This window comes from Python bivittatus, unplaced genomic scaffold, assembly GCF_059951505.1.
Source record: "Python bivittatus isolate LINGU-HERP-01145 unplaced genomic scaffold, Pbiv_v1 ctg000700_np1212, whole genome shotgun sequence".
In the NCBI taxonomy this organism is placed as follows: Eukaryota; Metazoa; Chordata; class Lepidosauria; order Squamata; family Pythonidae; genus Python; species Python bivittatus.
The window spans coordinates 33,743,741-33,756,257 of NW_028277098.1; the positions used below are offsets into that span (position 1 = coordinate 33,743,741).

Below are 12,517 nucleotides of genomic sequence, written 5' to 3' on the forward strand. Positions count from 1 at the left end.
AGGACAGCATTAAGGGAGTGTGTTGATGAATCACGTAGTATCAAGAAACACAGGTCTCCCATACAAATTCAGTCCTGAAAATAGGGATTGTCCTTTTTAGCCTTTCAACCAGTGATATTTCAAGAAATCAGGAAGATCCCTCTTTGTCATTCAGTCAGTCAAGCTGGCTGCAAATTGGGCCTGCAAGTCTGTAAAGGAAGGTGTGACAGTGGGATGTTGGGTGAAGGTAGAATTAGTTTGTCAAATGTATGGTCCATTTTGGTTAGAAATTGGGGTCACACAGATGATTTTATTAATGAAAGGACAAGATGTTGGGGGCTCTTTAGAAGCTGTTTAGAGAGGAAGGAGAGGTCACAGTCACAATATATCTGATGGGAACCCAAGCCAATAGAGGGGAAGTCATTGGAACAGATCAGGTGGTAAATATTTATAATGGGATCCACAGTGAACTCACCTCAAAAGATGTGCTTGGTGCCAATTTATCTGGAACTGGAATTCACGGCCGGGGGGAACGCATCACATAAAGACAAAGCACCAGTCTTGGTGGGGAGACTACTCGGAAATCCCAGGATTGGAAGCCAGACTGGGAAATCAAAAATCGTCCTGGAAGATGTTTCCATAAGAAGTATCAAGAAAACTTCATGTGCCCATAAAATCTTTGGGGACTGAATTTGACTTGAAAGAGATTTGATCTTCAAGTAGTTTTGTTAATATTCCAAACATTTTAAAATTCTAATGTATGGTTTACCAATGTTCTTCTCTTCCAGTAGATCTGTGGAGTAAAGAATTGGATACAAATGTTTCACCTATTTCTTCCTCTGTGTTATAACCTACTCATGTACCTGATATACGACCTGACCTCACCAGTGCAGGAGGTATAGATTAGTACTATAATAGCATTTCCTCCGAACTCTGAGCTCACTCCTCTGATTTGGCCTACAACTGTGCTGACCAGCTAAAATATTGTTCAGCATTTCGCCTTCTTGAACGTGGCTTATTAAATGTTATCTGTTCATCTCTGCAATTTGGAATAGTGGAAAATGAAAAATCAAAGCAGCACGCTGAAGTGAAGGGACATAAATTCTAAAGAGAATACCATCTTATTCAGTTGCTATAGCAAATAAAACATGTGTGCTCATTGCACTTAAATCTAATTATCTTATTCTCTGCAAAACTAACTTAAAAAACTGAAAACAATACACAGCTTGCAGCCTAAATGTCTCTTCACCAGAATAGTCATAAAGTGTGTTCTGTACTGAGAGGGGAGTTAGGTTCTAAGTTATAATGCCATTGGTAGCTTTGTCACAATGGCAGAAAGACACATAATTAGATAAAGAGGATATTGATAATATGGTGCTTAAGTGTTTTCTGCTTATGGGCAGAATTAACTATGCATGAGTATTATTTATTATATATTATATTATTTAGTATAAAATTCCTCTCAAAGTGTGTTATAAGCACCATAATTATTCAAAAAGATAGAATAAATGCTATTTAGAAGCAAATTATTCAAAAAAATAGAATAAATGCTATTTAGAAGCAAACACACTTCTAGACTATTTTCCACTGTTGGTAATGTCTTTATGGCATGAGGGAAAGGAAGAGTCCAAATGCCTTCCTCTCTTTCAAGATAACAGTTCCCTCAAAAGTGGCTTATAAACACGATAATCACACGAAGTACAGAGAAAATATACATGATTTAAAAAATAAACTTCTAGGATTATGCTCACAAGGCAATTCATGGTAAAGAGCCCTTTGGGGTGGATGGAATGAGAAATCTGGAGAACTGCTAAAGGAAGATGGGAGGAAGACAAATGTTACTCCTCACTTCAGAAAGGTAAACTTCAGTAGCTGATGTGGGTCTTCCGGGCTTCAGTACTTTGGATAACCCTAGAGCATATTTTAAGAGATCAATTGTAAAAACCCTGGAAGGAGTATGTAATAAGCTCAGTATGGATTTGTCAAGAACAATCTTGCCAGGCTAATCTTACCTCATTTTTAATTGGGTACTTCCTTAATACATTATGGAAATGCTGTAGACTTAATGTACCTTGATTTTAGCAAAGCATTTGACATTTAAGTGTGGGCTAGATGACATGACAATTAAGTGGTTGCACTGATTGTATGAAAATTGTACTCAGAGATTCTTTATCAATCCGCATACTGGAAAGAGGAGCCGAGTGGGGATGCTGCAAGGTTCAGTCTTCGGTCCTCCTGTACACTTTGATTATTATTGATTTGGATGTCAAAGTAAGGGAATGTTTCTCAAATTTGCAAATGACACATAATTGGGTGCCATAGCTAATGCCCCATTAGAAAGAAACAATACTCAAAACAATCCTAAAAGTTGGAAAAATGGGCAGAAAATAACAGAATGAAATTTAACAGATAAAAATGCTAAATTCTTAACTTAGGAAATTAAAAAAACAAATGCTTAGGATGGAAGATACGATGGCTTGACAAGAGTAGTTGTGAAAAAGATGTTGGAATAGTGGATGATTATAAACAAAATGTGAGTCAGCAGTGTAATGTGACTGCAAAGAGAGAGAGAGACAGAGAGACAGAGAAATATAATTTGCATCAACTGAAAAATAGTTTCCAAATCATAGGAAGTAACAATTCCATTTTATTTGAGTTAGTTAGATCCCACCTCTAGTTTTATGTTAAGTCCTTCAAGACGGTTTTAGAAAAATGGTACCATTCACAAAAGGGCAACAAGGATGAACAAGTTGCTAGTACTAAGTCTGGTGAAGAGAGACTAAAGGAACTAAGAGGAACACACCTGAAATATCTGAAATAATGTCACATGGAAGAAGGTTAAGACCTGCTCTTCAACATTCACTGTGTAGGATACAGAATAATGGATTCAGACTATAGGAAGAGAGATTCTGATTGAATGTTATAAAAAACTTCCAAACAGTAAGAGCCATTTGACAGTGCAACCAATTACCCAGAGAGCTGGTGAGCTCCCTTTCATTGGGTATGTTCAATGAAAGGCTAGACAGCCATCTGTCTAAGCTGACTTAATTTGGATTCCTGCACTGAGCAGGGGATTGGATTTAATGACCCCTTCCCACTCCATGATTCTATTATTCCAGCTGAGTAAGATTCTGAGATGTGATACATACATACATATGTGTGTGTGTGTGTATACATACACACACACACATGGGAATGAATGATACATAAGAAGGAATACAATTATCCCCCCTCCAAAAAAGGCTTGTCAAAACTTGCAGGCATGCAAATAAAGAAATCACACAGAGAGGCTGAACAAATTTCTATCAAGTATCAATTACAGGTGAAAATGTGAGTTCTGTACCCCACAAGATTAGAGAATGTTGCTGTGAATAAGGACATTAATACTGCTATTATCCTGAATAATAAAAAAACAGCAATTTTTTTATAGACATAATTATTTCCCAAAGCATTCTTCTTAATGGCATGGAAAGATTCAACTGTAAATTTATTCAGTGAGATGTTAATGTGTCTCATAATAAAACTATTCAATAGCCTTCAGATATGTTAACATCAAACACATCTTCGCAAGCCACACTGGATTTCTTGATATCTCTCAGTATGCCAGTTTCTTATATTAAAATTCTTCTGAAAGAATAAGTCTTCAGGAAAGTGTTGCACAAGGTTCAAAGCTCAGGCCATTTTTAGACTTAAAATTAAACTGGGCATCAAAAAGTACTTGAGATTAATATTACTGATTATCTTGAATAATCAGGAGATAAACAGAAATTTTCAAAGACAATGTATACAACCATAAATATGAGCATCCATCAAGAGATGCTATTTTAGGTTGCTAAAATTAATACATCCATAATCACTATCCTAAAGAACACGCACCTATTCAATTACATTAGTGGAAATTAAAACATACAATGGGGAAGTTCACTGACCTGATCTCATTCATATAGGTGCAATCCCAACCAAATCCAACATCTGTAGCGGTATCCTCCCAATGAGATGTTGGGGGAGGAAGGGAATGAGTTCCATTTCCCAGGCTTTTTATTCTCACCAACTATTACCTATGATCTATATTTAAGTAAATAAAGGAGAGCTACAGTACATGTACAGGTGTAATTGCTGCCTTATGTTTTTCAGGATCAAGACCCATTTAGTAAGAAAAGATCATCCTGTACAAATCTGGAATGCTGCTGCTGTTGAGCTGGCAAATTAGAGATATTATTTCAAGAACTAGGTGAAAATCAATTAAACCACACAGAAACAGAGACAGAGAAACCATAATCCAACAAAATGTCAGGAACCAACAGATTTTAAAAGAAAATTTCCAACTCGCACAGCTCTCCTCCGTATAAGCACATGTTCTGCAATGCTCTGTACAATAATCATTGCCAAATACATCCAAATCAAAGAAGCCTGCCAAAATCTTCAACAGTAGAAATTACAAATACATTTTTTTAAATTATTATTATTAAGCCTTGCAAAAATAACTTTTTGTTTTTGAAATACAGAAACAGAAGTGCCACCACATCAGTCTTACCCAATCTGGTATTCTCCAAATGTCTTTGAGCAACAACTCTCAGAATACTCAGTCAGTGTAACTCTTGGCCATGGCTGCTTGGAAACTAAGGAAGTGTAGTCTCAACCCATGTGGCGAAAGCTCCAAATTGTGAAAGGTTGCTATATACGGTATCAGTATAAATGGGGAGAGGGGTCATGTGAAGTGTGTACTTCATGCCTGAAGACACAACACAATAGACATACAGGCAAGATAAAGTGAGATTTAGCTTTTATATACATACCTTATTTCCTTAACTAGAAAAAGATGATAAACCTTATCTTTCCTGGCATGTTTCTTTTCAGCTGAACTACTACAAGGCAAAATGATGCTAATTATAGCCTCCCACATAAGCAGTCTTCATTTACAGTTGCTTCTCCTGAATCAACATCACTTTCTCTCTCCTGGCGCTGCACTTTTCCTGTCTCGCCATCCAGAAACTGCCTCTTAGGGAACCGAATGCATCAAGTGACATCAACTACCACTTTCACCTTCATCCTTCTCTCCCAGAAATAAAGGTAGAGAAAAATAGAAAAGAAAAATTATAGGTGGTGGGAGCAATTTACTCTCTTGATGTTACGTTATTCACTGAACATTACCAGCAGTTATATTTTACAGTGCCAATGTTGCCTAAGTCACTAGCCCATTGTCCTCTGTGCCTGTAGCTGTTTGGAGGCTACTGTACTACTGCATTTTCCAAAGGACGAGGCTGCATGTAGAAGCACAGCTTTAAAAAACATGGAAACTTTTTCAGTGATACTCTTATTTGTTCAGAACTGGGAACTACTGGAAACGTATTAAGATTTTTGTCCTATTCTCAGGGCTCTTTTTATAAAGTCCCTCTCTAAACTGAGTGACCTTTGCAAGGCCATTCTTTCTCTAGCAAATGAAAAAAAAAAGAGAGAGTGCCGCTTAACTGGAATAAGTGTAAAACAGGTAATGGCAATCTGAAGGAGAACTGTGATGTTAGTTCCCAGAACAATAATGAATCAGCCATGCACCACAAATATGCAAGCCTTTCCTGACATATTTATTTACTGTTCTGCTAGGCAGCAAGGCCCATTCTTTTGGGTGTAATACAGTATCATTTTTATCAGCTGATAAGAATGGGGTTTAAAGTACTTTTGTTATGACATTTCTTCCTATTAATTTTCTGATATCATTGAGCTCTGTTTCTATAAAAAGTTGCTTCCTCCCTATTTTAGCATGAGAACTCTATTCTAGCTGAACTTTTATTTGTGAAACAGGCAGTGGTCATGCATTAAATGATATTGTCACTACATTACCTTAATTGGAAACAATATGATATCAAAGTATATAGATAATGCTAGTAAGACCATTTTTCCTCATCAGGAAACATATATACATTTATGGTATCCTGGCAAAGTAAAACAGAGGCAAAAATATCATCCTTTGTGCCTTTTTCTTGCATGGGGGGAAGAAGGCTACAAAATAGAGTATCTTCCATACTTTTCTGCCTAAAAGGCAGAGTCAGGCTACTCAGAGGGCAAATATTTGCTCTTAATCTGAGGAAAACTGAACATATATTTCCATAATACATCCTGTGTAAAGGACTGAGCAATTTCTAGGCAGGCACTGAAAAGTACAAAGTTAAATGCTAACTAGGCCAAATTCTGCCTCTGTCAGGTCTTATTTTGTGACTGACTTTGCCTCTGTATTGTCCCTTACGAATAGTATGTCTTCGTTCTCTCAAGTGAGTCTTGTGAGCAGAAAGTTTGAGAAGAGCTCCAGCTGTGCACTGACATACACAGTAGCCCAGTTACTGATGGCCAACAACCTCTACCCAGTGTCAGATAATGAACATTAAGCCATCAGAGCATTTCTTCTCGCTGTACTTTTGGCACTGCTGAACATGGAATGCTTAGGAACCAGAAGAAAACAACAACAGTTAACACCTCCAGCGCCATGCTGGTTTCTTTAATTCTTTAGAGATTTTATTTTTTGGGAAGATTCTTCGGGTATCATTTGTAAATTTTCCAAATAAAGGAATCTGCCCACTTTTAACATTATTCTTTTCGTAGTCACAGATTAAAAACAGCCATTAGGAGGATTAATTACAATGTGTCATTATTTGCTTCTTCTTATACTTGCCTACTACATGTAAACTGTGTTCTTATTTGAGAATGAGAAACAAAGAAAGTTTATCAGAAAAGTCAACATTTCAATATTTAATAATGATCTCAGAAGAATCATATAACTTCTGTTCTTTGTTCCCTTAAATTCTTTTATATGGCAATTATTGCATTTTTACTTTTACTGTTATGGTCCTGAACTAAACTCTTGGATTTCATTCTCAAAACAGAAGCAATTACACTGTGTGAGGTTTACCACTTGATGGGCAAGCCTCAAGCTTACTGCAGAGTGGTTTGAATTCCACTCAGCTTGAGAGGCTAATTTGCTCTGAAAATAAACATTTTCAGGGTTATTTATTAAGACTTGCTATGCAACATGTCCTGTTACCCTCACATCTATATTATTCATGAAGCATTCATGGGCTACATTAGATGTAATGTTGTGTAATGTACTGTCTCAATGACAAAAATCCAGAGATTTTGGAAAGTAAAGAACTGTGATGAGCAAACAACACAACTAGAGATAACTTGGGGATGGATGGTTAGATTATAACTGATAATAAGTTATGGAAGATGTTTTTCCATTTTAGGGAAAAAAAATATGTGAGGGTCCTTAAACAGCAATAGAGATAAAAAATGTTATAAGAAAGTGAGTAGTTGATGTCAGCAAAGGTATTAGTATTCAGTCAGGCTTCCATAACAGCAAGCTAAGCTTATATTTGTATTGATTATATGAAATGTCTAAAGAATCTGCCCTTCTCAGTTACACAACTGTATTCAAGAAGTTGTTCCAATGAAGTCACCTTGAGATACATATAAATCAGACCACATTGTTTTAGCTTAATCAGTTAGATTCTCTACGATATACCTTGCACACAGATGCTCCTTGGTATCACAAATCATTATTATTGTTGTCAGTAGAAGTCATTTGCCATTCCAGAATTTGACATGATGACTGTATGCAACCTCTTGAGTTAAAAGCATTATATCTAAACACCATTTGCTAGAAACAGCAAGAAAAGTAGAAGACTATTGTTTTCATCCCTGCTTATTGGCTTCCCAGATCTTCTTAGCTGGTCACCATGGGAGGCAAGATGATGGACCAGATGAATGTCTAGCTTTACAACAGCAAGGGGTCTTTTTATTCTCTCATCAACCCATCTTTCCTAAGATGTTGTGATGGCATGGTATGAAACCAAGCGCATCCAATATCACTTTATATCACTGCAGATGTTTCTTTCATGGCATATTCTCATTTAACGCAGAGCAGATGGCTAGGTCAAAAGCAGGGTATGAGGTTTTTGCATGTTAGTTTTCAGTCTGACTTCTGCCTGATGCTGCTTGAACTAGCCAATTTCATGAGGCAGCAGGACAGGCCAAAATACAGAGCACGAATGTTTCTCAGGTAACCGGCCCAATCAAAGCAACAGACCCAACAAACATCAACGTCCCATGCCCTCCTGGTCGCCTTTGATTTCATTATTCATGGATGATGGAGAAGGAAGCATAAGCTACTGTTCTATATTTATCAGTCTCTTCATGTGATTCTGATAGCACATTTGTTTACCACTGGCCAAGCAGATTTAGAGTTTTTGAAGCTTACCATCTATCTCCCTGGGTTTTAGTGCAGCATTTATCCTTTAATCATTCTCTGAGGCAAAGAATGTTCTTCATTGTAGCAAAACAAGTCTATTACACCTTAATAATGACCTAATAATAATTTTTCTACCTAATAATTTATGTATCCTGTAGCCACTGGCAGATAGTCTGAGACAACACTGCCTTCTTTCTCAAATATTCTTGGGTCAGACGTTTTATCAATGTATAATTCTTGAGGGAGACTATAGTTTTCTGTACACTGGACACTGTTCTTTGTATTTCCTTCTTTTTACAATTCTCTGTCATTTTGAGGAGGCTGGTAACTAAGAAACATAGCATAAAATTAATGACTTTGGCATGACATGTTTTATGTTTTTTCTTAGCTTTTGATCCACCAGCATGGTGCTACCACATGCAACAATAAGTAATGCTGGATCCTTTCTGTTACATTTGTTGCCATTCTCTTGCCAGAAGCCTTTCTTACATTTCATTCAACCGATATGACCAAATACAGTATATATCTTTAATTCAGTGATATTTTTTTCCATTCAGATGGTGCTTCCTCTATTGCTGTAAGTACATGATTCAGCAAGTTGTCTTTGATCAACATGCAGAGAAAAGGAACAGACAGGCTGGTGGTGGCAGCAGCACTGCCAATCAACTGCTTGGCAGCACTGCACTGGAGTCATTGCCACTCAGTTGTTGAAAAGTTGGTGGCATATCAGTGGTGACAGAGCAGGCCGTAATCTTGGACCAGGTAGTGGCAGCAGCAGTGTGTCTGTCTCAGACTGTTTTACCAACTGAGCAGTGTTAGTTGCAATGACCTGGGGATGCTCAACCAAGGTGTTTTAAAGGCTCTAGGCACCTAAGGTGGAAACGCTGAGTGGCAGTGGGAGTGGACTGGTGGGCCTTCTGGAGGATTGATCTGCATCCTGAAGCTGTTGTGAGGCTTGCCACCCTGGAGAGCAACTATCTTGTCCCCTACATGTGATGTGACTTAAAGGGGCTGAAGTATCTGCTTTGTGTTCTGTCTTTCAGCCACTACAGTTTTCTGCCCAGGCAGTCTGAAGAACTGGTTGATGAAAGGAAATGGACTTGTAGATTCTGGACAGAAGATGGTGTTAAGAGACCGGTGTCAATTGGGATGCAGGTGTCTTTCCTCTGGATAGGAGATGGAAGGTGCAGTGGGAATCCCCAATTTGCCCCAGCTGTGGCAGGGCTTGAAGGCATGGCTTAGATTAACTACCTGGTAAGAACAGGGTGAAAAGGAGGATATAGTGATATTGTATGGGTGGCTGAGGAAGAATACAAGGTTGTCTAGGACGAGGGACGCCAAGGATTGGGCAGAAATGTCCTGCAGAACCAGATTAGCTACTTAGTTGAGTGGTTTTGCTATCAGAGTGTGAGATAGGTCCCTCTGACCTGGGGCTTGCAGGCAGGGGTCGAGGGTCTGGTTAGTTGGGGAGAGGAGAAAGGCAATAACATAATGGTGGTGATGGGCAAGGGGAAATATGGTGGAAGATGGGGATGGGCCATTCCTGGGGAAGGCAGTCTTGGTATTTTATACCAATCCAACATTCCAGTCCTCAGTGGCTCTTGCTGTTACCTACTGCTGGTGGTAACAGCCAGATCAGCCTGCAGTAAGGAGTCCCTCATCCAGGACCTAATAATGAATAAGAGAGCTGACCTGGACCTTGCATGTATCACCACAACCTGAGTATTGGTGGCAGGGAGAGGGTTCCCTTCTTGGAAATGTGCCCATCTGAGTTTCAAGTGTAGTACTAGCTGCAGCCCCAGGGTAGGGGCAGTGGAGTGGCTGTAGTCTTCCAAGATACTCTGGTGGTTTTCACAGGCACTGGCCCACAGGAAACTGGATATGAGATCCTGTTAATGAAGTTGGGTTCTAGGGATCAGTGGGATTGTTGCTATTCTATCAGCCACTCTGGTCAAAACAGCTTTTTTATCTGAGCTGCTCAGTGTTACAGGTGGATTGGCTATGAAGCTCCCAGACTTATGGTACTGGGGGACTTTCACCTGCCTCCCTTGTGTGTGGAGTTAGAGGCAGAATCATGGACCTGACCCAGATTAATGAGGGCCCAACATGCAGCAGAGGTCACACATTAGATCTATTTTTGTGATGGCAATGTGATCTGGCGTTGGAAGGTGGTACCATCAGTCCCTTATCAAGTCAGATCACTCTCAGCTTGCCTTGGAGTTCTCTGCAGATTCTCCCCACTGCAGATAGAAAGATCTATTCAATCAGTCCACCCAGATGCCTTTGGAATCTGATGGGATTTCAGAGAGAACTTGGGGTTGGTTGGTTACCTGCTTGTAGGTGCTAAGACAGGACTGCTGATCGGCTATATTAACCCTATAAACCTGAGGCTCCCTGTTCCTATTGGAACAATTAGAAACAAGACAATTTAAGAAAAGAACTAGTGAAATCACCTCTATATTTAATCTTCTTTTCTACCTACCAATTTAGGCAATGTTAAGAAACAAAACAAAAGAGATTTTCTATTTTCCTTTTTCAATGTATTAATTTCATTTCTGTCTGCAAATCTATGTAGTTCTAAAGGTATTGATTCCCTTTTTCCATACAAAATTCCACTTAAGAAATCAGAAATTTTTTCCTAACTGTAATGTCTACTGCACCGTGAGAAAGCAATGGGTGGGGAGAGAGATCAATGAATAAGACCTTTTCAAATTGAGAAAATAAATACAGTTAAATGCAAAATAAATGGGGGAAATCACAGAAAGGGGGTATATTTGGAATATTTGGAAAAGGAAGGACAGAATAATCAAAATAGATGATACACCAAAATTAAAGAAGACAAGAAAATGTATTTGTTCAACTTTCCTTTGTGAATAGGACATACAATATGATTACATTGCATGCTTACACTTTTTAAGCAAAACATTACAAATCTGCTGTCTTTACTAAACAAAGATATTTTTTAATGCAGCTTTAGTTTTGATCTTGACCTTCCTCCATGATTTAAAAATAAAGAGGTATTTTAATCATTCTCATCCAACTCTATGCATCCATCTCTGAAATCCACACTAATGTAAGATATACTGGACCAGGATTATTACATGTGAATTCACAGCCTGACCATGGCATAATTTTGAACTGCCTATCTTGGGCTGGGACTGCTCAGTTCCTAAAGAAAAGACTACTTTGTAACCTTCTATCCATAAACTGTGTTCCATGAAATAAAAAAATTACTTAAAAATGAATTATTTTCAAACATTTCCAGAATTCTCTCTCTCTTTCTCTCTTTTTATCTGAACAAATAATCCCCATAATTTTGGAAAGCAAGGCATGTTTACCCAAGATTATATTGTTCAGTTGAGCATAAAATACATTCCTAAGTCAAGTATACAAATGCAAACATTAACAATAGCACTTGTTAGTGGGAGTCCATATCTGCTGGTCCCACCACTGTATGCATAAGGAGAGCCTATATAAAGTAAAGATTAAACTAGATAATAGCCCCTCCACCTCCTCCCTACGCATGTTCCCATCTAACATGAAAAGAGTAACAATCCTGTTTGAGCTTTTAAAATATTTTAGAGAAGTGCAAATGTAATTTTCTAAAAAGTGTTTTTTTAAAAAAAAAATTCTTAAAAACAAGTAAAAAACCCTTTTCTCTTTCTTCTCTTTATTACACATATTTAATCTAAGAGACTTAATAGAACATTCCTTCAGCTCATCAATTAAAATTGTATCCTTAGAGCAAAAATAGTAATTGTATTCTCAGGGGGAAAAAACACCCAGCATCCTTAATTTACAGACTAAGTCTTCTAAAGTCTGTAATAGCCTTTTTCAGAAGGGCTTAGCACTTTATACACAATGAGTGAAATCACCTTGGATTCCCACAGACAGTACCCCAAATTCAGAGATGATTTAGCAACAGACTGTAAACAGTTCTATAAGCATCTTCATGTAAATCGTTTCTGATCAGTGTTGCTATAGCTACAACACCGGTACATCGTTTCAAGAACACCATATCATGAACAGCTTTAATCAAAAGTTAGCCAAGACATGTCTTTTTCTCTGCAGTTAATGAATGAAGATATTTTGATTATATTTCATGATGAAGACACTGCACTTAAATGAAAAATCTTTACAGAAAAAGATATAGTCCAATTGAAATGTTATTTATCCCTTTGGAAGAAAACTGGTTGTTTTGCTCTTCAAAAACACTTGAGGTTCTTATGCTGATGAAGATTCTCAGTCATCCAGGTGGAATTATATGGAGGTTGAGTCATGGCAACTGGACTTCTTTTC

At 37.9% G+C, this 12,517-nt stretch overlaps 1 protein-coding gene across 1 annotated transcript in view; it reads right to left on the reverse strand.

The window, feature by feature from the left end:
* The window catches only part of ST6GALNAC3 (ST6 N-acetylgalactosaminide alpha-2,6-sialyltransferase 3), a 237,724-nt gene that overhangs the window by 82,457 nt on the left and 142,750 nt on the right, over window positions 1-12,517 (reverse strand). The gene's annotated exons all lie outside the window — the stretch shown is intronic.